The 24,263-nt window shown below is 34.1% G+C and overlaps 1 protein-coding gene across 1 annotated transcript in view; it reads right to left on the bottom strand.

Annotated features, from left to right (window-relative positions):
- LOC128227968 (MAM domain-containing glycosylphosphatidylinositol anchor protein 1-like) overlaps positions 1-1,872 on the bottom strand; it is a 167,117-nt gene extending 165,245 nt beyond the window's left edge. Inside the window, exon 1 of the mRNA XM_052938957.1 lies at positions 1,671-1,872. The gene's annotated coding sequence lies outside the window, so the exon portion shown is untranslated. The remainder of the gene's footprint in view (positions 1-1,670) is intronic.
- Positions 1,873-24,263: the final 22,391 nt, after the last annotated feature.

Genomic DNA, 24,263 nt, shown 5'->3' with positions numbered 1-24,263 from the left:
AACATTTGTCTCCGAAGACATTCACGAGCGTATAACGAAATTGGCCGTTGTGCAAAACGGCGATGATTTATTCATGTTGATAAAATTATGAGGCCATGAAAGGTGACAGAAGACTTACCATGAACACAATAGCAGACTAAGGAATCTTTAAATAATTGAAGGTCTTTTGCTTTGCCAATATAATGTTGCTTAACGTATTCAGTCGTTGATCAGTGTGTGTGTGTGTGTGTGTGTGTGCGTGTGTGTGTGTGTGTGTGTGTGTGTGTGTGTGCGTGCGCATGTGTGTGCGTGTGTGCGTGTGCGTGTGTTTGTGTGTGCTTTAAGATGAAAGCATGCACAGAAAGGAAATAATAATAATGATAGTTACATATAAGAAAATCTTACAAACTATAAAAGGACATTTGTTTCATGAAAAACTTTATGAGGAAGATACACTTTTATCTATTCATCTGATACTTAGGTGAAAGATGAAGTAAAACCGATTTCAAATTTTAAAGCTTGATAAACACATTACTGACGAATGTCAAAACAAAATAATATCTTATATTAGGATCGACGGCATGGCGAAAATTTCCAAACATAAATATCTCTCAAAACTTTGTATAAATCCAATAGTTCATGGTTTTAAATTTTAAAATAACAAAGCACCAAAAGCGAACGCTAAATTTGATCAGTTGATTAAGGGTGAACCGAAAAGCCCATTGCCCGGGTTATGAATAGTCGTGTTAATGTGAGTTAATTAAAGGGTAAATTGAAAAGCTCATTGCCTGAGTTATGTATTTTCGTATTTTTGTCAGTTGAATGAAGGGTAAACAGAAACGCATATTGCCCGAGTTATGGATCTTTCTATACAAATGAGTATTGCCACTGTTGAGATGTGTAATATGTTTCAAGTAAATATCTTGAGAGGGTTTTGAGTTATAGCCAACATTAAAGGTTTTTGCACTACAAACACGATGCATACATCAGGAATGTCGTCAAAACCAATAGAACATAGATGATCTAAATGATGTATAACAGGATCATATATGCATCATCTACAAAAGGCCTACTCCATCATACACTATATAAAGTATAAAGGACAATTTGACCTGTTCATAAATCAAGAGTATATCAAAACAATATATTATATGTTCGACATAAAAAACACATGAGTTTGATAGCTTGTACGAACTCCTAAAACCATTTCTATTTGTATATATGATTAACATTCTATTAACCTTACCTTATTAAAATTGTAGATGGAATTGATATGGTATATTAATACACCGCTGATAATTTTAATTTTCTGTCGAATAGTTACAAATAGATAATGAAGAGTGTCTGACTTATATGAGATGAAATCTGCTACAAAGAAATACTAGATGCGTTCAATAAAATATTTTTACATAATCTAATCTTGTTCTTCCCGAATAGTGAATGTTATTTATTGTTAATAATAATATTTCATTCGAATTACCTGTCATCTTTCTTTTGTATATTTGGCTTTGTTAAAATGAAAATTCGATGGTTTTAACATTGAAGGTATACTACTTTATTTTAATAAATCATTTTAATTTAAATATGTAAATGGTCTTAATATCTAAACTCACCCTTCTAACTGAATATCATATAATAATCCCGTTTTATTAAATACAAGTACTTTTAAGGGTCTTAACATTTAAACTTACCCTTCGGATTGAATATCGTAGAATATAATCCAATTTTATTTTGTACAAGTCACTATTAAGCGTCCAATACTATGAATGTTTCAGTCAGAACTATCTAACACGAATGAACGCAGTAGAACATCAAAACCAAAATAGCCTTTTAAATGTCTGCTAAATGAAACAGTTCCTTGTATCAGCGTTTTACTTCTTAAACGAACCAGTCTTGTGGCAAAAAAGATAATTACAAGAATGTTGCAAGGAGATTGGATAATAGCGTATTCGCGGTATCTCAGGGTGAACGCGCCAGTTCCTGTCTTAGATCGCAAATCATACAGATCTTTGACTTGAGATCGAAGCACATATTCTTCTTTCGCCGGAAAATCAGTACTGTCGGGCGAATAATAGTGTACAATAATTTAATTTATCTGGCTAAACGATCCAAACCCAGTTTAGATACTAATAAAAACTTGTCGTTGGCATTACTTAAGCAAATTTGCTGATGGCCAGAATTTCAAACAAACGCGTATGACGAAGTAGTCTGAATCGGACAGAAACAATACTTATGATGAAATTTCAAGACATATTGTCTTATACATTTGCCTTTTGGAAGGATTTACGTGTAGAAATTCATTTCTACAGCAGTTATTATTTATTTAAAAAAAAACTCTCGGCATTTCAGCTTAAATCAAAGAGAATAAGTAGGAGATTTTTTACTATAGGGTGAAGACCGAGAGAGATAATCATCTTACAAACATATATCAATTCGTTTGGATTTCCGGCACAAAGAATGCGCACATCAAGCAAAAACCGTTCTTAATATAATATCCATCTCAAACCGTCAAAGATGGATGAAAACCAATTTATTAAAGGCCCATTCAGTCAGTAAAGAAATTTGCAAATAAAATTACAGAAAAACGTGCTGACAATCGAAGTTTTTAAAGAGCTTTAACTATTATTACCAAACAGTGTCTAGTTCAAATTAAATATGCAAATTATTATAGTGAATTGTGTAATATGATAGTGTTGTGTTTATTGGCTGTTGCACCAGTTCCTATTGTATGTTTTTTTGCAGCAATGTTAGCAGTTGCGATTTGACGGAGTTTCTCCAGCAGGCTACGCTAAAGACTCACATGGTACTGGATCTTGTCTGGTACAAAAGTTCCTGAACCGCAAGATGTTAAACAAATAAAAAACATTATTATATCTGTTTTTGTTCCACTGGGAAAAGTTTAACGTTAAGCTAGAAAATATAATGTGGGCTGGTAATTTTACGAAACAAGACTACTACATCTCATCTTGATGATAGAATTGGAGCAATAACGCAGTTGAAATTGAAATTTACGATCTGAACTCGTGCAAAAAATGGGCCACACTGTCGTTTGAATGAATTTCGAAATGGAAATATGTTTGTAAGGTTACACATGAGATATGTCACTCGTGTGTTTAACAGCGAACTGATAATTCAGAAAAGTTGTTGTTCCTATCTAAACAGAGCCTCAACACTGTCTTAGAAGTAATATGTATTTTGAAGCGAATAACGCAATCATTAACCATATTTAAAATATGTTAACTACTTTCATGAAGTATATTGATTATATCATAGTATGTGGAGCTTACATTGATATTTTAAGACGGGACTATGTCTCACGAACCAATGATTAAATTTTCTGTACTTAAGTCTTCTAGCCGGATTGTACTGTAATCACATTTATCCGGTTGCATCGAATACTTGCAAAACACTGTGACAATGTACTTGCGTTACTCAAGGCCAGCACATAAGAGGTCTTTAGGGACAACTCTGATTGAAAATGCTTATTAAGTCGGATGAAAAATGCACCAGTCCCTGACAAACATCAATACAAATTGGCATTGGACTCCTTTATCCATTAACACGTGATATGAAGAAAGACTACTAACTTACCAACATAATGAGTAGAGTTCCTGGTTTAATCACGTTCAAGACATCAATATGTCGTCAAGACACCACCCGTTCCAGGAATGGTTAACTGTCCAGCTGTGGAATAAACGAATGAAATGTTTAAGACATGGCAAGAGAACAACTTCCTATGTTCACGAATATTTTTTGGAACGGCAAGTGCACAAAAGCCAGAACTGACCAATATTCCTATGACGTTCTCTGAGTGTATCTTAATTATATCGGTGCTTCATGCAAGCAAACAATTTCAGACAGTTTTTACTAATTCAAGGGTCATAACTGTAGTAAGACTGAGTGAAATCTCAAAGAAATGGCAGGTGTGCAAGCCCATGCTTACCAACATTCCTTTAATGTGCAGTGTACATACAATACTGTAAGAGCTTCATGAGAATCAAACCTTTTCAGATTATTTTACTAAGTCAAGGGTCATATGTTACGTTAAACCAATTAGGTGAAACGGAAATGGCAGGCGCACAACAATTCATACTGACCAACATACCTGAGGGTATTTGCAATACTGTCGGTGCGACCTTTTCAGGCCGTTTTCTATTAATTTAATAATATTTTATTGCATGAGAACACATTTCACAATGACAATATCAATACAAATTTAACACAATATTTAGACCGACATTATAAAATCAAGCGTGCAAAGGGATTGGGCCACGAGTATTGCCAACATCAGTTACGGCCCTCTCCCGAAACATTCTATACCAAGCAAAGGTGTTTTATAAGCAAAAAAACAACAACAATAAGAGTAATATCTAATGTATATTGCATTGTTTAAGTGAAAAAAAAACACATGATACTATAATAGAAGTTGTAGAGAAAGACGTGTGAGAGAAAGAGAGATCGAGAGAAGATGAGCTCCTGATACCGATTGTTAAATTAGCTAAAACGTTGGGAAGACTTAATAAAACGTTGAACTTCACTAAAGATCAGGACGTTGTCCTCTTCTGAAAGGTTGTTTCAATCAAATAGCAGTTTATCTGTACTGAGCGGATGGAATTTTCGAGTATTTCTGAAGAGATTTAATCGCTGGTTGGTGAATAGTAAACACCGAAATAAGAAGTGTTCAGCATCTTCTTCTACATTGCAATTAATACATAGTGGAGAGTCTCGAAGGTTGTTGTTAAACAAGTCGGAATTTAGGTCACTGCAAAAGTTTCTAAGTCGTGCATGATATACAGAGAAGCGACGTTCTCCACAAGTATAATAAGGTGGGATGGGGTTTTGTTTAAATTGATCTATTAATTGACGCTTAAACATTGAGAGAGTTGGTGTGTGTCTTGTTTCTATATCTAGTGAATTCCACAATGACAAGGATGACGGTATCGTTGAACGATTATATATTTCGAGGCGTCTATTCATTGTATTAAAATTTTCATTGTTTCTCAGATTATAAGGATTAGAATCATTGACTGTTTGTGGAAAGTGTGCTGATAAATACGACGGCAGTTCACCGTGGATATATTTGTAAACTAAAATTAACTTTTGCATTTTTCTTTTATCCGACAATGAAATCCAGCCGATTTCCTTAATTAATCTAGTGATTGAAACTGAACGTGTGAGACCAGTAACAATTCTTGCTGCTTCGTATTGCAGTTTTTCCAAGGTCTCCTTTTCATAAATTGTACAACTATCCCAGACAACTGAGGCGTACTCTGGAATTGGTCGTAAATATGATATATAAATTTGATGAAGGGTTTTACGATAAAGTTTATATTTTAGGGCTTGCATAGAACCAAGAATTTTCCGGGCAGAACTAACGATTGAATCTATATGATGGTGCCATGTACCATCTGGACTCAACGTGACTCCTAAATGTTTGTGACAATCGCTAAGTATTAGCAGCGTAGTATCAAACATGAGAGATGGCTGTTGCTGGTTAGTAAGTGAACAAAATATAGCTTCTGTTTTAAGGGGTTGAATAGTACCAGCCATTGTCTAGACCAGTCGGAGATTTTTCTGTAGATCGGTATTAATAGTAGTTTCTATGTCAGCTGTGTTAGAAGATGAAACGGCGAGAGAGCTGTCATCAGCAAAAGCCTAGTTGTGCTCTCAAGGGTATCAGCTATATCGTTCACGTAAAGAAGAAAGAGAAATGGACCTAGAACAGAGCCGTGTGGGACCCCAGCTGTGACGGGCTTAAAATTAGAGAAGGATGTACCTATGAACACTCTTTGAGACCTATTCAGTAGATAATGAGACAGCCATCTTAGAACATAGCCTGAAATTCCATATTCTTTGAGTTTAAAAATAAGGCCCCTGTGCCAAACCCTGTCAAAAGCATTCGATATGTCGCAAAAAACAATGCTTGTAGATTGTTTGTCGTTGAAAGATTTACAGATTTGGTAATATATATCTATTAGTTGATGAACCGTTGAGTGTCCGGGGATAAAACCCGATTGGTGCTTATAAATAAGATTGTTTTGATGCATATAATTGTAAATGTGTTTGAAAAGAATGCGTTCCATTACCTTTCCAACACAACTTATCAAAGATATCGGTCTATACTTGGACAAGGATGTCCGATCACCCTTTTTATGCAATGGCATAACGTTTGCGAGTTTCCATTTTGTAGGATATATACATTCTCGATTCGATCTATTAAAAAAAATGCAGAGTGGAATACAAACGGAAGATGAGGTATTCTTTAGCATTCTATGACCAATTTCGTCAGGTCCACTAGCTTTATTAATATCAAGATTATCGAGGATGTCTCTTACTTCGGTTTCAATAATGTTGATGTGGCTTAGTACACTATTTGTCCTTATGTTTAAGTCTGGTAAAGGCACATTATCATCGTCGATACTCGAAATTGAAACGAAATAGTCATTCAGGGAATTCGCCTTCTCTGTATCAGTGAAGGAGTAAGAATTATCAAAATTTTGCAATGGAGGTATTGCATTGCTCTTGTTGCTGTTCTGTTTCACAAGCATTTGAACAGTTTTCCAATATAGTCGAGGATTGGATGAATTAAACTCAATTATTTTGTCCTCTAGGTTACTAAAACATATTTCCTTTGCATGTTTAGTCATATTTGATACTTTATTTCTTACTTTTTTTATATTCAATCCAATCACACACATTGCCATATCGTGTCGCTTTGATTTTTAGTTTGTCGCGTTCGTTTGATAATTTTCTAATTTCGGAGTTATACCAAGGCTTATCAGAATAGCGAATAGATGCATAGAAAGTAAGGATACACTTTTCGGTTATCTCAATAAATGTTTTTGTAAAAAGATTGGTCGCTTGGTCGATATCTCCTTTATTTAAGCGGTTCCAATTGGTATTTCTAATTAGTTCGTTCATTTTATTGAAATCTGCTCGTTTGTTGTTCCATACCTTTCTTATTATGGTAGAGCTTGACAAAAAGCTACTTTTGATACAAGTATGAGCACAATAATGATCACTTATATGTTGAGGAGTTTCAAATACACCAGAATTTAATCCGTTTATGTGCTGTGAAACGGCAATTGGATCTAACAAGGTTCGCGTTGAGCGTGTTATTCTAGTTGGGGTGTTTATAACATTTCGCAAATTATTAATTGTCATAATATCTCGAAATTTACGATTTGATTGGTTAAGTTGGTCTTCGTTTATATCGCCAAGAATAACTATATTGTTACATAAATCGTGTGCCTTTTCTAGGCAAATGTTCACTCTATCCCAGAAATCAACTGTTAGATGAGGATTACGATACATCGTGCCTATTAGAAAACTTTCGTTTTTATATTTCAATGCAGCCCATAAAGATTCAGGTAAATAATTTTCTAAGTCATAATTGCGAACCGGTCGGAGGTATTCTGATACGTACATTAAAAAACCACCAGAGTGGGACGAATTATCTTTTCTAAACATAAATTCATGACCATCAATGTGCAGAAAATCGTCGTTCACTTCGTTTGATAGGTGTGTTTCTGTAAAACACAAAACGTCAAAGTCGATGAAATGACTTTTTATATAGTCCATTTTTTGATCGAATACTTCGAATGTTTTGATGTAACATTGAAATACACGAAGCCTGGTCTGAGTCGGGTCCAGGATTTGATTCTATATTACCTGACAACATCAATAAGATTGGCATAATAATATTAAAATATGCCAGATTCAAACTAATATGAAAATGAAATAACAGACTGTTCAGCAAATATATATCCTGTGCCAAACCAGCTAAACATGTAGCCATGTTCGGTAACGTTGTATTTAAAATTATCATTAAGACACGTACGTATTTCAAAAAATAAATTAGCATAACACGTAAGCTAGCGATTGTGTCCTTGAATGGAGTTATACGGAATGTACATGTACTAGAAGTTCTAAAGAGTCTTGCGTGGTATACCCCTATGGCAATTCTATAAGAGGTTATGTCAGACGCCATACTGTTGACTACTTAATGACGTCAACTATCAAAAGCGGTTGCAATAGGGATAAACATATGTGCAGAACAGTAAACAGGAGCAAAGAGAAATATGAAATAAATCGAAGAAAGATAGAAGAATGAGAAAAAAAACCATGCAAGTGAAACCATTTTCGCACTTGCAAGTAAAAGTGAACTGAGATGCCCGCTAGTATTTACTTGAATTCACGAAAACGAATAATTATTGATCGGTTAGTAACATATTATGTATCTGAGGAAAAATGCTTACATATCTTAAGAAAAATACTGTTGTAAAATTAATATATACAATGAAATATATACATTGAAATATTAATTTAACAGACTATTGTCCAAGGTAAGCAACTAGTAGGTTTGACCTAAACAAATGTAAAACATGGTCTCCTATTGTCATCTTATAATCAGATCAAACAGAACGATGTATAATAAACGTCATAGTGGTGTAGAGGTGCTAAAATAAGATGCACTGGGTTGTGACAACAAAATTTATCAGTAATTGACAAATACATTCAGCACAAGGGCTTAACCGTGATAAGTTACACTACACTGGTTAGTAAGTATGATCATTTCACTGCATAAGGTAATCCAGCAATCTCTATTAAGAATAAGAAAAAAAAAAAAAAATGCTACTGGTAATGTTTTATTTTAAAATAACCACATGATGGATGGCTTACCTTAATCAGTGGTGGTAAAATGTCCTGATATTGATCGATTTATAGTAAGGGATAGTATTTAAACGGGATTATAAATTTAGGTCAGTAAACAATAATATTTACAGCCCTGAAATATATGTAACAGTTATTATAGTAAAGATTTATAGAAAGTATATTATTACAATCAGCTCCGTTGACTCTAAAGAACGAGACCATCTTAACTGGCGACCAGGGGTGCGTTCGGCAGTGAGCGTCCATCGCGTATGGCTTCGATCTGTTCCATAGAGCTGACCACCCGGCCCCGGGACTCTTTGTTCAGAAGGACAAGCACACGGCATCGGCTCGCTTTAACTTACGGGCTTCGAAACTTAGTTTTTCACGCAGCGGTGTCAAATTTTCTTGTACGAAAACACGATCGCCGAAAGACTTTTTATTGTCATATACTCGCTGTCTAGCCTTAGAGATTGTAAATTTGATAATAACCTTTCTTTGGCTGTTAACTTCAGGTCAAAATCTACCTTTACGGTGGCATCTGTCGATGTCAGTAGCCTTGAGTTCGACACCTGCTTTGACACAACAGTCAATTATTTTCTTTTCTACATTCTCGTCTGGGGAACCGGTATCGCCGAGGATGCCGCATACGTCTAGGCACATCCGCCTACCATATTGGGCGAGTTCATCGTGCTCTGAGCGAGCTACTTGGAGTTCATTGTGAAGTTTGGAGTTTTCCTTCTTTAAGGAGTCAATCTCGTTTTTCAGAGGTTGTGTAGTATTGTCGATCGTAGCTGCGATTTCCTCTCTGATTTCCGTCAGGACCTCGTGTTCAAGTTCAGCTCGAATATCTTGGACAATAAGAGGTGCAAGCAGGGCACTCAAAGCTTTCATGTCCTCCGTGGATAATTTGGTCATGTTTGGAGCGACGGGTGGGGTAGGGTCAGGTGTACTCACAGTTTTTTTATCAATCTCTTTCACGAACTCGTTTTCTATTAGCCATGGGCTATAACTGTATTGAAATGGGTCAGTAAAGGCAGGTAAACAACAGCCTATAAAGACGAACACACCTATTAAATTGTATGTTTTGTAGGTACAATACCTCTTGAGTTGTAAAAAAACGAGTTCTCGGGCGCGACAGGACACAATGCTACGCGGTCGCTGAATACTTTGAATTATATTTAATGTTATTGCTCGTAAACCTTCAAGTAGTTATTTGATCTCACTAATAACTTTCAGTAAATCACCATAAGCATAATATGAAAAAAACAATTCTGATAAAAGAAGACAGTTCACTCAAACATGTTACTCCAGTTCGTGTCAACAATCAAACTATTCATTTAAGCAGGTACTAATTACCTCCAAATGCTAAGATCCTTTCCTAATGAATGCTGCTCAGACTGTGTGCAATGTAAACCGCGAAATGTATGAATATTTCATAACCATGGTTCAGATACAGCGCATTTGTGATTGATCTAATTTGGAATATACTTCAAACGAATTTCGTGCAAACGGAAGGAACGTAAACGTTCAAACACTAGTCAAGGCTTTTATTTAAAGGTTAAAATGATGAGAAATGCCTTTGCATGTCACAAAACAACATCACTTTATTAACAGATCGCCCCTCTTAAGTCGCAATAAACAACCTAAGAAACCCATCGTTAGTCCATAATTGCATGCATTGGCTTAGGTGAGTAAGTAAAACCAGAGGTTTACTGGCCTATGAACATCATTGGTCCCGGAGGTCAACGAATAGCTTGGCCGCTCGGGATATGTCGGAAATCCATATAAAAAAAATGTATTGAAAATTACAATAGCAAGAATACAGTGATTTTTATGTGTTGCTGTTTGTGTAATTTATGAACTAATGGTAATGCTTATAATACAAACATCAGAATTAAACGTTAAATTATTGTATAAATGCCATTTACATACGCTCATAGGAACATCTAGATTGTACACAGAGTGAGATCAATGAAAATTAGATCTTTTTGCAAAGCTTGTTGTCTATTATCTGATTTCAGCTTAAAGAATGCACTTAAATGTTTTTAACCTTACTCATGCGTGGTATGGAGTGTATGCGTGAATATAATAATTTAAGACGATACGACATAAGGTATCAAGTGTTCTTAAGAAAAAACATTGAATGTTAAGGAAGTCGTGACCAGCCAGAAAAATGCAATGTATGTTGAGAATAAAAACAAGTCAGATAATCTTTCAATTTATTTTTTTTTCATTTCAGCTATGAACATGGATAAATTATTATCTGCAAAAATAACGCTTCAAAAGATTTGAATAACAATTTTGATGGGTATATAGGGGACCAGCAAAAGACATCACTGTAATGGCTTTTCGTTATTAAATTAATTGCCCGTTCTGTTTATGGGAAACATTATACGTATCTTCCATGGCCGTTCGTGTAAGAAAGGTTCATCCCAATCTGAGCGTTGGGTTGGGATGAACCATGATCTTCCATGAGCGGCCAAGGTATGCTTTTTTTTATCTCACCTCAGTATGAAAAAATAAAGTTAAAATGTATTTTTATCGCTGGAACTCTTTTGAGTAAAAATAATACGCGAATAGTCCTGTGATAATTTGTGGTTATCAATGATATGTGAACAGTGATATAAAATATGCAAATACTCAAAGCGTACTTTAAATAGTTCTTAGGAGATTGTAGCATTATTTATTGAATTCAGTGTGAAACCTTTGTTGATGTCATTTGAAGGAAAAAATGATTAATTTGGATTTAAAATAAGTCCATATTGCGTGATGATAATTAAAAACAGTTCCATACGGGTACTTTTTTATATTGGCCCGTGGACATGATAAGAAAATCCAGAATTGCCAAACATTTGGATCTACTTGGGGTAGGATTTAAATCTATCTTAAAATGAATGAAAACCGAGCTGCATGTGCACTTTATATCGCAAACATAGTTCAATAATCTTGTCTATTGAGTTCTGATCACCCCTTGATAATGAATCACTATATCAAGGCAGTGTTCACCGAACACAGTCTGACCAGCATTTAATAGCAAAGGCTGGTCCCCCTTGTTTCTCTGTTCTCGATTTTGTTAAGTTAAATAGCCATTTATCGTAGCAATACGGCAACCTGTGGGCTTCTGTATAGTTCCTTAGGCTTCATCCCACGCACAATATTTTTATTTCGTTTCCGGACCTAGCTTAACATGGCATAGGGGATGCTATAAAATATATTTGACTTAAATACCGATGAATATGTCAAAACTGATCGGAAACGTCTCTGGAGCTCTATCTTGCATTTAAAGGGGCTAGACACCAGATGGTCCAATAATCGGAAAAAATATTATTTTCACAAGACAAGCCTAAACTGTCAATACGATATGAGGCCGATAATACATCACTTTACGTGATTAAAAATAGCATGTACTTATTTCGCTCTCTCAGCTGTGTTAACTCATTACAATTTAGCTTATAATGGTTTCCCCGTTTATAGTTTGTATATATACCATGTGAAAGTCACGTGATTAGTACAGATACATATACCGATGCTATTTTTAAATGAACTGGATTTTACGCTGTAAATAACCCTAGTAAATTTTGAATCGGAAACATACGCAAGATTCATGTGTCGTAAGCGATGTGATTCTTCAGTGAATAAGATGCAATGCGTTGTTTACAACGATATCAGTTTTATGTAAGTGTTTGACATTTGTTTTCTTGCAATTGTATCATCTGGTGTCTAGTTCTTTAAAGACACACGCGTTTCTTTCAGTATACGTTCTTGTAAGCCCCTGTCTTTCAATTAAATCCGCGGTGATATGCAGTTTGAATTGCCTCTCTATTCGTGTTAAGGTGCTGCGCGCACTAACACAAAACAGACTTGTCTGAATTTAATTCAAGGCCTATATCTATTTGTAATTTACTATATATCTTTCTCCACAGACACCTGAGATAAGCAATAAAATGCAACGCAGGAGAGGAATCTGGAACTGCAGATCAAACATGGCTTTCGTCACTGTTTGTTATACTCGTCGGACTACATCGTTTACATGTATACTACATATATTATTGTCTTTATTTTCAAATGTTTTTTAAATCAAATCATTAAAGCACGCGCATTGCATTAACAGCAACGAATAAATTTTATTGAAACCTTTTTGATTGCCCTGTGTTGTCCATGAATCTAAATTATCAAAGTATTTGGTAGGGTATACACATGATATATGTATGAAAATGGATAAACATATTTTATGGAGTAAACAACATTTTCCAACATACACTGATTGAACACCTCTGAAATCTACCTTCAACGGCCAATAAGGCTTATGTGCGATTTGGTACCAAGTAATGCTTATTGTAATGTCCATCAGCCTTACATCATGGCTTTGGTAGTTCTTGAAAAATGGTTTTAAAATTCAGAAGCGTTAACAGGCAATAAGCCTCCATGAAAATTGAGCCATTCTGACGCGAACACCCACAGTATGTTATAAATAATGAAACAAAGTACCTAAAAAGTACTAAATATATGTACGTATACAGATGGCTTATTGATATCATGGATACTGATACAAATTCAAATGGAAAACTATAGTTCTCAAGTAGGCGCACAGCACCTGACTCAACACAGTTTAGAGCAAATGAAAAAATATGGTTCTCAATGGGATTCAAAACTGATACAAGGCAATTTTGACGATTATCTTATCCCATTTCAACATCTGAGAGGCCTTAAAGATATCATCTTCAAATTATTCCGCTATGTTAGAGTTAACCCCTTGTTTTTGCTCGTTTAGTGAATTGCCATGTTGAAAGGGCTGTTAAGTGCATGAGATAAAATTGTAATATTTTGAGAGAAATCGGAGGCATGACCCATTGCTTCCAAACCGGTTCAAGAGTAAATACATGCCATTAATAATGCGATCTTTGGATTCTTAATATATAATAATTTTACAGAAACATGATGAGATGTAAGAATTAAAACCCGACTAAGCATTAGCAGGACTTATGTTATATGGTAAATAAGTTTTAACGTACTACCGTCATCCATATTCAGACCATGAAGTTGACATTAAAATTACCAGAATAATATTCAAAATGAGATAAACAGTGCTTATTAAATTCCATACTTAGAGGAATGCGTAGTCATATCAGAAACAAAACGATATATTAAAATCCTTTGTGACTGATAACTTGATTGATTGACTTATCAGTTGATTGATTGAATATTTAATAGATTCGTTCAACCAGCCTGCCTTTCATTCATTTATGAATTAATTTATTAGTTCATTGATTCATTGATTCTTTCGTTCGTCTGTTCGTTCCTCCGTTCGTTCGTTCGTTCGTTCGTTTGTTCATTAATTCATTCCTTCATTTGTCTCATTCAAGCTCAATATCATTTATGCACAGACAATTTCGCTTAAAAAACAAAACCTGTAGAATGGAATTCGTCACCTTTTACAAACAATACTTGCAATCTTGAATGAAACAAACAAATTGGATAATTAAAAAACACATTTTAAAGCAAATAATCCTCTTATTGCCAATACTATTTTTTTGCATAAACGATGTTTATTGCGTTATCCATAACTTTTAAAATCCATGTATCTGACAAAATATATTTAATCAGAACAGAAAGCAAAGATAGAGACCATAATCTTTAAATTGATTAAAAAGGATTAATGCCATAATCTTTGACAAATACGAACGAACACTTAAAATCACGAATATGTTGCATAGTCCATTCATTTCATAGTAAACTATGATGCTGTTTTGAGCTGATAAGTTTGTCGTTGATGTATTTTGGTTGGCAGATGTAATAATATAAAATAAATAAAATGGTGAAAGGGTGTTCTGCCTCGCGTCGAAAGCATTGAAAGGCTTGGTTGAGATGAAGATTGGACTAATCGGTTTTTGAAAATAACGAACTTTAACCCTGCCTTAAACTTAGCGTCTTTTTGTAAATATAAGCAATTAAAAGTTTGCTAGTTAACACGACATGCAAAGGAACGATAAACAACCTAAATCCAGTACAAAACGGTTGTGTCACAGAGAAATCTCTTTATGTTTGTTAATTTGTAAGCATTACATGTGTGATTACGGTAACGAAAATGCCTAACCAACACGAACTTTTGTACTAGGGTGGGTAATAGGATTTGAATGCAATGCAATGAAGCCATATTATAGAAAATGAATCAGCATTATACATCATGAAAAGATCTTTAGATTGTCTTTAATCCTATTTCTGTTGACACAGAACCCCTTTAGAATGACGTGTTTTCCATAAGTCTGGATAAGATGTGTATTTCGGGGTGACAATTTTCGTCTGTAGACTTCATACTATAATTAATCGTTATCAAATTAAGCATTGGCAGGGACATCGTGCAAACCATCCTTGGCCAGACATTTCGATGTATTGTTCTAGTTGCCTTTGTGCTTTATAAGTATTTTACTGAGTTTCAGTGTCCAGTGCTTTCATCTGATGGTTCAGTAGTATTATTGACTTGTCTAATAGTAAAAATGAAGCTGAAGGAACAATTCACGACATTGTCCAATACATCAATCTCCGGAGAAGATTCCCGAAACTTGCTTTTCACTTTATATCCCGTGATTTAAATCTTACCCTGAAATGACGAATGTTATGAGCATAAACATAATGGTATTTAACATCAGTAATAGTTGACTTTTTTAAATAAGCTCTACCCTGATAACATCATAACTGAGCAGAAACTGGTGTTGATCGTCCTTAAGGATTTAAAAACACATGTTTAACTCTTAGTCATTGATGATCCTGCGCAGCGGGACTGTTTAAATGAAGCTATTTGCGTTCGTTAATCCTGATAATGCTTGTAAAACTTGTTTTATTTTCTAAGCATTTGGTATAAATCTTGTTTCTGTTTGTTTTCCAGTTACTGTAGATACGAGTAAATAGTTCATTGCTTATTCTTCAGACAAAAGATTGACCCTGTTATCTCAAACGCGTTAAGTGATTTTCTCTCAGTGTTACAACTATGACGGCAAAAAGTGTGAAAACATTTATCCAATTTGACGCGGGTCTACAGTTTACATTCTATAATTAGCATTCCAACACGTTGATATTACGTGCAGGGTTGTTGGGAGAAACAAAAAGAGGTCGATTAAACGCTGCATAATCCAAAGTCAACTCCATGTGAACGATTTCAAAATTATATAAGCTAACCCATCGAGGGATACGACTGAATGAATAAATGGTAATGTTACAATTGCAACTGTTTTCATACTTCAGTGTTTCAATTTCCTAAATGTTTGCAAATTTCCATGAACACGCGTACTTGCTTAGCAAATTAGTAAAATCACCCAAAATCGTTAACACATCAAAACAAAAGTTGAAATAAAAATGATAATAATTATAGTCCAAACTCGTAAAGTTTTAGAACGCCTTTGCTATTCAAATTGCCTTTCACACTTAGTGTCTTTATAACAATTTTTGGAGTACAATTTGATACGAAACAAACGAGCAATTACAGATATTTATATTCGCATAAAAAGATAATTTAGTGCACATGTTTAAACAAAACAAAAGATAGGGCAACCACAACTAGTCTAATTGAGCTTAACATAAATCTCTTTGATCGTTTTCAGCAATTGTTACTTGCATCAGATCTTACAAATAGTACAAATATAAATCAAGGCATGGACATGATACATATTAAATACGCTACTAGTGGCATAACCCACATAACAGTTTGGGTTGTGACTGGTATACATAATTTTAAGAGAAACAAACAAGTGAAATACGTTGTGATCAGAAACAAATGCGGGTGAATGACTAAGAACTGTCCAAACAGAGAGCCCACGTTAAAGGCAGTGCATAATTTCATATTAATTTTGAACCCTTTTGTCGCTTAGAAATGTACTGGACAGAAAAAAACTGTCTTAATTCTCGAATAACATTTTAATGTATTGAAATTTATATGAGTAGTCTATTTCAAGTTTACGACATAATTTCAATGTATTACTAAACTTCAGCATGGCATGATTTAATAAGACTAACAATCATGACACGCATGCCTTGCTATGTCACCTTCATTTAAAGCTTGCTTGTCTTCTAAAACGTAATGATATCTTAGCAAATGTTATCAAATACATATTGAAAACGATTGTTCAGATTTGACTGCCATTGCCAGCCTAAACGGTACATTGTTGATATTGTTCCAGGTAAACAAACCTTGCAAACCAGCAATTCAATATTCATAAAATATATGGCAAAACACGTTCATGTCATTTCCGACGCCTTGTACAAAAGACCAATGACCCGCGTTGTTTATGCAAAACTTACTGTTTGTCCGACGTCATGGTTTAATACCATGACATAAAATCACAACATAGTTATTCAGGAAACGCTACAGTTTTGTCCAACAATATCGCCATATAAGACTAATGATACAGCACGACTTCATTTCAGGGAAGGCTGCATCAACAATGCGGACCTGTCCCTAACTTCCTAATACCAATTCATCACAAGAAAGCACATATGTAGAATCGCAATGCCTTTATCATTTTTTCTATCCTGGAGCTTGCATTTCATTTATAAACAAAAGCAATATGCATTATTTGATATTCCGCTGATAAGCCAAGTGAAAGAGAAATGAAGATGAGTGGATCTTTACATTCCTCGTTCATAGATGTACGCTTAACAAAAAAAAACTAGAAGTATTTGCAGATAAAACATAATTTATCAAAAAAACAGATCTAGGTTATATAAAAATTGTAAGCTAATTCCTGTACCAGCCAGGAGTCAATTGGAACGCTAGGTTATAAATCTTCACATTTGAACAGTATTTACCAGACAAAACAGTGGTGACATATACTCTTCAAAAGTGGTTTATCGTCGGAATTACAATCCTAATGACAAACTGTAACACATATCTCCAAACATGCATACACAAAAGTATATGTAAGTACCAAGATTGCAATAAAACTGAAGAAAGGTGAAAAGCATTTTTTTCGTCATTTTTTTATTGAGATTTCTTGTCGTCGTGAACTTTAAACAAGAGCCCGATGTAACCATGACAATCGAATACAATGATAATATACTTTTCAAATGATATTGTTAGCGTCTGGAAATATTTCTGATATGCAAACTTAATTGTTTGAATGCTTTCAACTAAACAACCTTTGGATGATGAAAGTTAAATGTAGACTTGTAAACTAAATCACATGGTGTTTTACTGTTATGAGTGTTGTGTGTATTTTTCAATTAACTTTCTTATGACAAAGATTGTGAACCAAGCACAAAAGGTTAATTACAATGAAATTTAGGTAAAGGATTGCATAAAAGGCGCTTGTCCATCAATTGCAACACTGAAACGACTTACATACCAAGAGTATTTCAAAATCACGAACAACATTTACTCTGATTTATATTCAAAAAGATGGTGTATTATTCTTATGTTTTTCCTAAGACATATACCTTATGCATCTAGATAGGTTTTTTATTATAATTGCGGCGACTACTGGGCTTATCTCTGTAGTTAAATAAAGTTAGTATTAAATACATTTCTAAAATAGTTTTCTTTTGATGTTTTATGCCATATCTGATTGAAAGGTTACATTTGATTCCGCTTGTAAAACGACAAAAATGCACATAACTGATGTTTGTCCACTTTGACGTAGTGATAATGACTTTCACATTTCCTTATCTGTATAGTCATGATTAGTATTTCAAATTTAATTTAAATCCAGTTTCCTTAAATGGAATTTGTATGGATGTATTAGTGTCCACAAATCTTGGAAATTATTCCTTAAGACATACTGGCGACAAATAAATGCAAATTTAGTAACGTTTATAATACTTAATTCTTACAAGTTAAACGTATAATGTAAGATCAAAGCTTGTAGAATGGAAATAGTCAACATATATTTGAATAACGAATAAGGTCAACACAATTTGTGGTATCATGACAAAGAGAAGAAAGAAGAAACTAGTACTCGTATATTTCATTGAGACTAAAAAATTAACATATCTTAGAGAGTTCACACAGAACACACGTTTGCTAAGAATGTGAGAAAATGTTCAACAAACATGGCTCTACATTTGAATTTCTTCCCGGCTCGACATACAGCGTTAAGAAATATGAATGACATTCATGAAATAACATTGTCAGAATGCCATTTTGGCTCCACATTCGATTTTCAGAATCTCAATCTACGACATGTGGATAAGGAATCTGAATGAGTTGTTGCTTGATAGCTTCTAAATTCATATTGCTTGATAACTTCAAATGTTGTGCTGTTTGACAACTTCAAATGGCGCTCGGCTTAACAACGTTCAATGTCGTGCTGTTTGACAACGTTCATTGTCTTCCTGATTTACAAATATGTAATGTAGTTCTGATTCGACAAACAACATTAACAAAACGATTGATGTGCTGCTCGATAGTTGTTAATGTCGTACTGGCTTAACACAGACAATTCTACATTTCGTGCCGACCCGACATACAGTTATACGAATATGAACGTCGTAGGTACTTGACCTTCGAAGGTCAAATTAAACAGTACTGCTTTGGCTTGAATGCTTTTCAGCACGACACACACTATTGTGATACTTCCTGGCGTAAACTCATCCCTGCCTTATAGCCATTAACCTATCTCGAATAAAAGATTACCAACGTGCTTTTGAAAGCACCCCAAGTTGCATTAAAGTGTCTTGGTAGCATCACATATAATGACATTAGCAAGAACAGAATGAAATAGCCACTCAGACTCACTCTGCGTGTAATCTATTGAGTTCCTGTTCAATGAAAGATTAATTGAGAATAACTGTAACTGTGGGATATGTGAATGGCTACAAAAACCTTCACATAGATTTTCCATTAGTTTCCAATAATGTTTTTATCAATGTGTTTGGTTGATTAACCGTCTGTTATATTGGAATAAAACGTATATTTATAGGGAAAGCCAACTCATTAATCGTCGTCAAAATATTGCATGCTGTTCAATAAAGATATTTTAAAATTGACTTTTGTAATATTGACTCAACATTAATGAATAAAAATGTTGCATATGAATTTAAACATGAGAGCCATGAAAGCCCTAAATCGCTCACTTTAGATATGCGAAAGAAATACTGCTTATATACATTAGCTATGTAGTACGCCCAAGTGACATGTAATATATCATTTACCAGTGTTGTCGGACTTAACATTTTCATTTTGGGGTTCATGCATCCTTCTATAAACGATTAATTGCGGCTATGAAACCGGTACAGTAAATGCCAAATATTGACTAGCATAAATCCGTGTGTGGGGGGGGGTGGTGGAAGCCAATGATTTTGTTATATCTTTTGAATAAAATGTCGATGGCGACTGTAACCAGTCTAAAACTGAATTGTATCCTGGACTGTCAAGCTATGGTAAGTAGATCTTCTTTTATATATTAAGGACAGGAAGAGAAGATCAAAAATATATGTGAGGTGTTCAATAATTCATGTTCTGATATAAGGCAGTGTTAGCTGCGTACGACAATATAAGCATAATCATTGATGATTTAGGTAAAATTTTATTAAGTATTTTGTCACATGCTATATCAAATAATAAATGTACAGGTTTTAAAGAAGGGGGTCTATAACATGTGATAGGTCAATGTATGGCGTACAAAGATGCTCAAACGTCACTATACAGCAACAACAAATATCAATTAACAGTTATAGCGATACATCTACAGCTTAATCTGTATTGTAAAGCTGTAGTTATACATTACACACAACAACAGCTGTACCATATAGTTGAAGTTTTACTTTGGTGTCAAAATACAACTACAGCAATACCTTATAAGGATACAGGTATGTTAAAGAAAGAGCTTTAAAAAGCTACTGCTGTACTTAATTACCTTTGATACCAATACTGTTATCACATGATACAAATTTGTTGAGAGCAGAATACATTATTCTTCATGGTGAACCGAACTTGATTGCCTTTTATTAAAAAGTTCCGACTTTTTATATTGTATTCGGAAGTCAAATGATTTTTAATGTAAGAATAAAATCTTCTCCAAAACCATGATTTACGTTTTGTTGGCGTATACAACTTAACAACGTATAATACAACTGCGTGGAGGGGATGCTTTTCAACTTATTTTGGATCGACTATGAATTATTGCTTTGAGTAAATTTTCTTGAAATGATCCGGAATTAATGTAGCATGTAATGGCCCCGGTTTGGCTCAGACCATTGACCTCTTTAACGAAAATCGGACATTAGAGCATCGGAATATTATCTAAAGAAATGATGAGAAATTAAGGCATTCAACTACAAAGCAAGAAGATATAAAATGCAGGAAATGCATCATGGTGGTTGAATATTTTAATCAAGCATAATACCGTGTTTTACAAGTATGTGTCATTAGTTTAGCCTTAAAACTGCTCTTTATCCAGAATCAAGCTTAGTTACTGTCTGCCGTTCTTTAAGTCAAACTATGAAACCTCTTCCAAATACCGAGGAAATCAGTACGGACATTACCATAATAAACGCAATTTGTGAGTTCATCTTATGGTATGAAACAGACAAAATACGCGGATCATTTGATAATGACGGAGAAATAATGTAATCAATCGAATGGCAACAAACGTAAATACACTATTCGTTTCATGAGAAACAAGAAGTACAATGAATGAGGACACACCATACAAATGAATGTGATAAATATAAGTTGCAGGTATCTTGTTCTTTACTGATATACGCCGAAATTAAATAGTTCCTGAAACCATAGCCCGAGTTATTGGAACTAAAAACGAGCGCTTTAGCAAGAGTAGTGGAGAAGTTACTGTTTTGCACTATTTTATGAAAAACAATATTCAATTACTAGTGTGCACATAAGTGAAACGATTGGAATATAATTACACATTAAACACGGTAGAAATCCGTTCTTTCTGTCGTTTCGATTAATATTTTAATGTATAGGACGGAAAAAATGACAACACTCACAAAAATGAAAGCGATCAAAAGTTCCTCAATTTCTTATTATTTGTACAGTTATTACCAATTGATTTCAGGTATATATCAGTTTAGATAAATTTTCGCAAACAGAATCACTCTAAAACATGTGTCCTATTTAGAAAGAAGCACTGCTGTCATTTTGATTGAGTTGGATTGAGACCGTCCTCCTTGTATATATACGAAATCTTGGATAAAAGGCGGACAATCAAATCACTATATTATGTTAAACCTAGGTCTCGTCGAGTTCATTTCTTTATCATTATCATTTGAACCGGAGCCATGTATTTTCAATGTTTCGTATACTGCTTTTAGGAAAGCCACAAATGTGGATGCTTTATACAAGTCTAAAAAACAATTTATCGAAAAAAAAACGTAAGGACTATTTATGATCTTTACAAACAATACATATTTTAAAAACAACAACATATAACTATGCACTTCACTAGTAATATCGCATTGCCTTGATCATGATTATTTAGAAATACTCTTTATAATTGAAAGATTATTTTTTCTTCATGGTGAAAATCTCAACATAAGTGGCGAAGAAATTCACCGACATTGCACAACAAAACACAATACAACAAGACATTATATAAAGGTTATTATCCTGTGGCAACATTAAATGTTTATTCCTTCCTGAACAAATGCAGCAAACTGGGCATCGTTGTTCGCCCGCCGTCATTCACACCGACTAGTCTGTATGCAAATTGCTTCATGCCCAAATAATTGTCTCCGCAAACAATCACGAGCGTATCACGAAATCGGACGATGTGCAAAAAGGTGGATGTTTTTGTCCTATTGATAAAATTGTGTGGTTTAAGCCTTATCATGAACACAATAAAAAAACTACGGAATCACAGGTCATTTGTTTTGCCAATGTTAAGTTGCCTAATTAATTACGCCTTTATAAGCGTCTGTGGGCTTTAAGGTGTAATCATTCGCAGAGTTGGAAAACATGTAGTATTAATTATGTATAGGAAAAGCTTGCAAAATAAGAAGTGCATTGTTTTATAAAAATGTTTTAAGAAAAACATAACACCTTTATTGATTGGACTTGAATTTCGATGTGAGACGAACTACACCTATTTCAAATTGTATACAAAAACACGTTATTGGCGAGTGTCAGAATCAAGTAATACAATAGCATGGCGACGGCTTCCAAGGTCTCATCACAGAAATACAGAAATTTTGTTGATAAGCTGAAGACATCGTTCGTTGCGTAATTCCAAACTAACGAATAAATGGCATGCACAAACGCCTATTGCCTGGATTTTGCTGCACAGGTGTGTTGTCATTGGTAAGTTGTATAACATATAGTAAACAAACGTTTTTAGCGGGGCTTGCTTAGGCTAATTGTTAACGGTTTTTGCACTACGAAAACAATGAGAACGTCGACAATGTCATCAAAACCAAGGCTATCACAATACCTTTTTTCGACAAATGATGATCTAATGATGTCAAATACAGTAATGTTTTACAATCATATAGATTCATCAACAGCCGAAAACGTCATCTGACTTTGTCATACAAGTATGGCATGGAAGTCTATATGACCTTTTTCATATTTCAATGGCACATATCCACCAATACTTTCCAAAATATGTCTTTTATTATTTAATCGACACATGCAATGAATTGATCTCTAATAGTTCGATATTTTTCTGCAAATTCTAAAACCATTTCTAATTTTAGTATAATGCCATGATTGATATTCTATCAACCAGACCTGTTTTAAATATCAAAGGAACCAATAAAATATATTAATGCACCGTTCATAATTCTGATAACCTATCAGCACTAAAATTGTTCTTGATTTCCTGCCGAAAAATTGCAAAAACGTTATTTACAGCGTCTAGCTTATAAAAGACAATTTCAGCTAGAAATAAATACAAGATGCCTTCAATAAAATATATTTACGTTATCGAAATATGTTTTGCCGAATATTGTATGCAATTTATTGTTATGAAAAAAAAAAATGCTTTAGAAATAGAACTCATCATCTTTATCCATGGATAAGAACAAGATAAAATAGCGTTTAAGCAAATCAATCCATACGTTTTTTATTGAGAGCTTTAGATTTTGTTTTTAATTATTTAAGTACCAAATGCACGTTTATAATGTTCATTTTTACACGTAGCGTAGAATACTGAATGCATGTGTATAAGATATTCTTTAACGGCTTAAAATCTTCAACATCTTCGAGTACAAAAGAGATTTATACGACATCTTTTATTACAAAAACTAATTTTTATAGTTTTATGAATGTTTGCCTTACTTTTATAAACTGTTTGTTTATTCAGCGTATCAAGCGCTTTAACTGATCATAAAATTATTTCCTCAATAGGTTATCAAATAATTTAAATGTGATTGTTGAGTATCAATATTTTGGTACACATTCAAATGAAATGTAAATGGTATTTGATTATAAAATTATGATCTAGTGTAAATGTTAACAAATCAGTACCCAATATTGAATCAAAACTATTTTTACGACTACGCGGTCGAATACCGATAAAACAAATACAAAGCCATTTTGATTACAGCGCGGTTATAAATTATTATATACTTCCCTTCATCAGCGGATTATTTCTTAAATGAACCAGTATTGTGACAAAAAGATAACTACAAAAACGTTGCAAGCAGACTGACATATAGAGTATACACAATGAACGCGCCAGCTT

The sequence above is a fragment of the Mya arenaria genome, chromosome 3 (assembly GCF_026914265.1).
Source record: "Mya arenaria isolate MELC-2E11 chromosome 3, ASM2691426v1".
Classification (NCBI taxonomy): Eukaryota; Metazoa; Mollusca; class Bivalvia; order Myida; family Myidae; genus Mya; species Mya arenaria.
The sequence above is the reverse complement of the archived record's forward strand: the minus strand, read 5'-3'. Positions and strand labels throughout refer to the sequence as shown.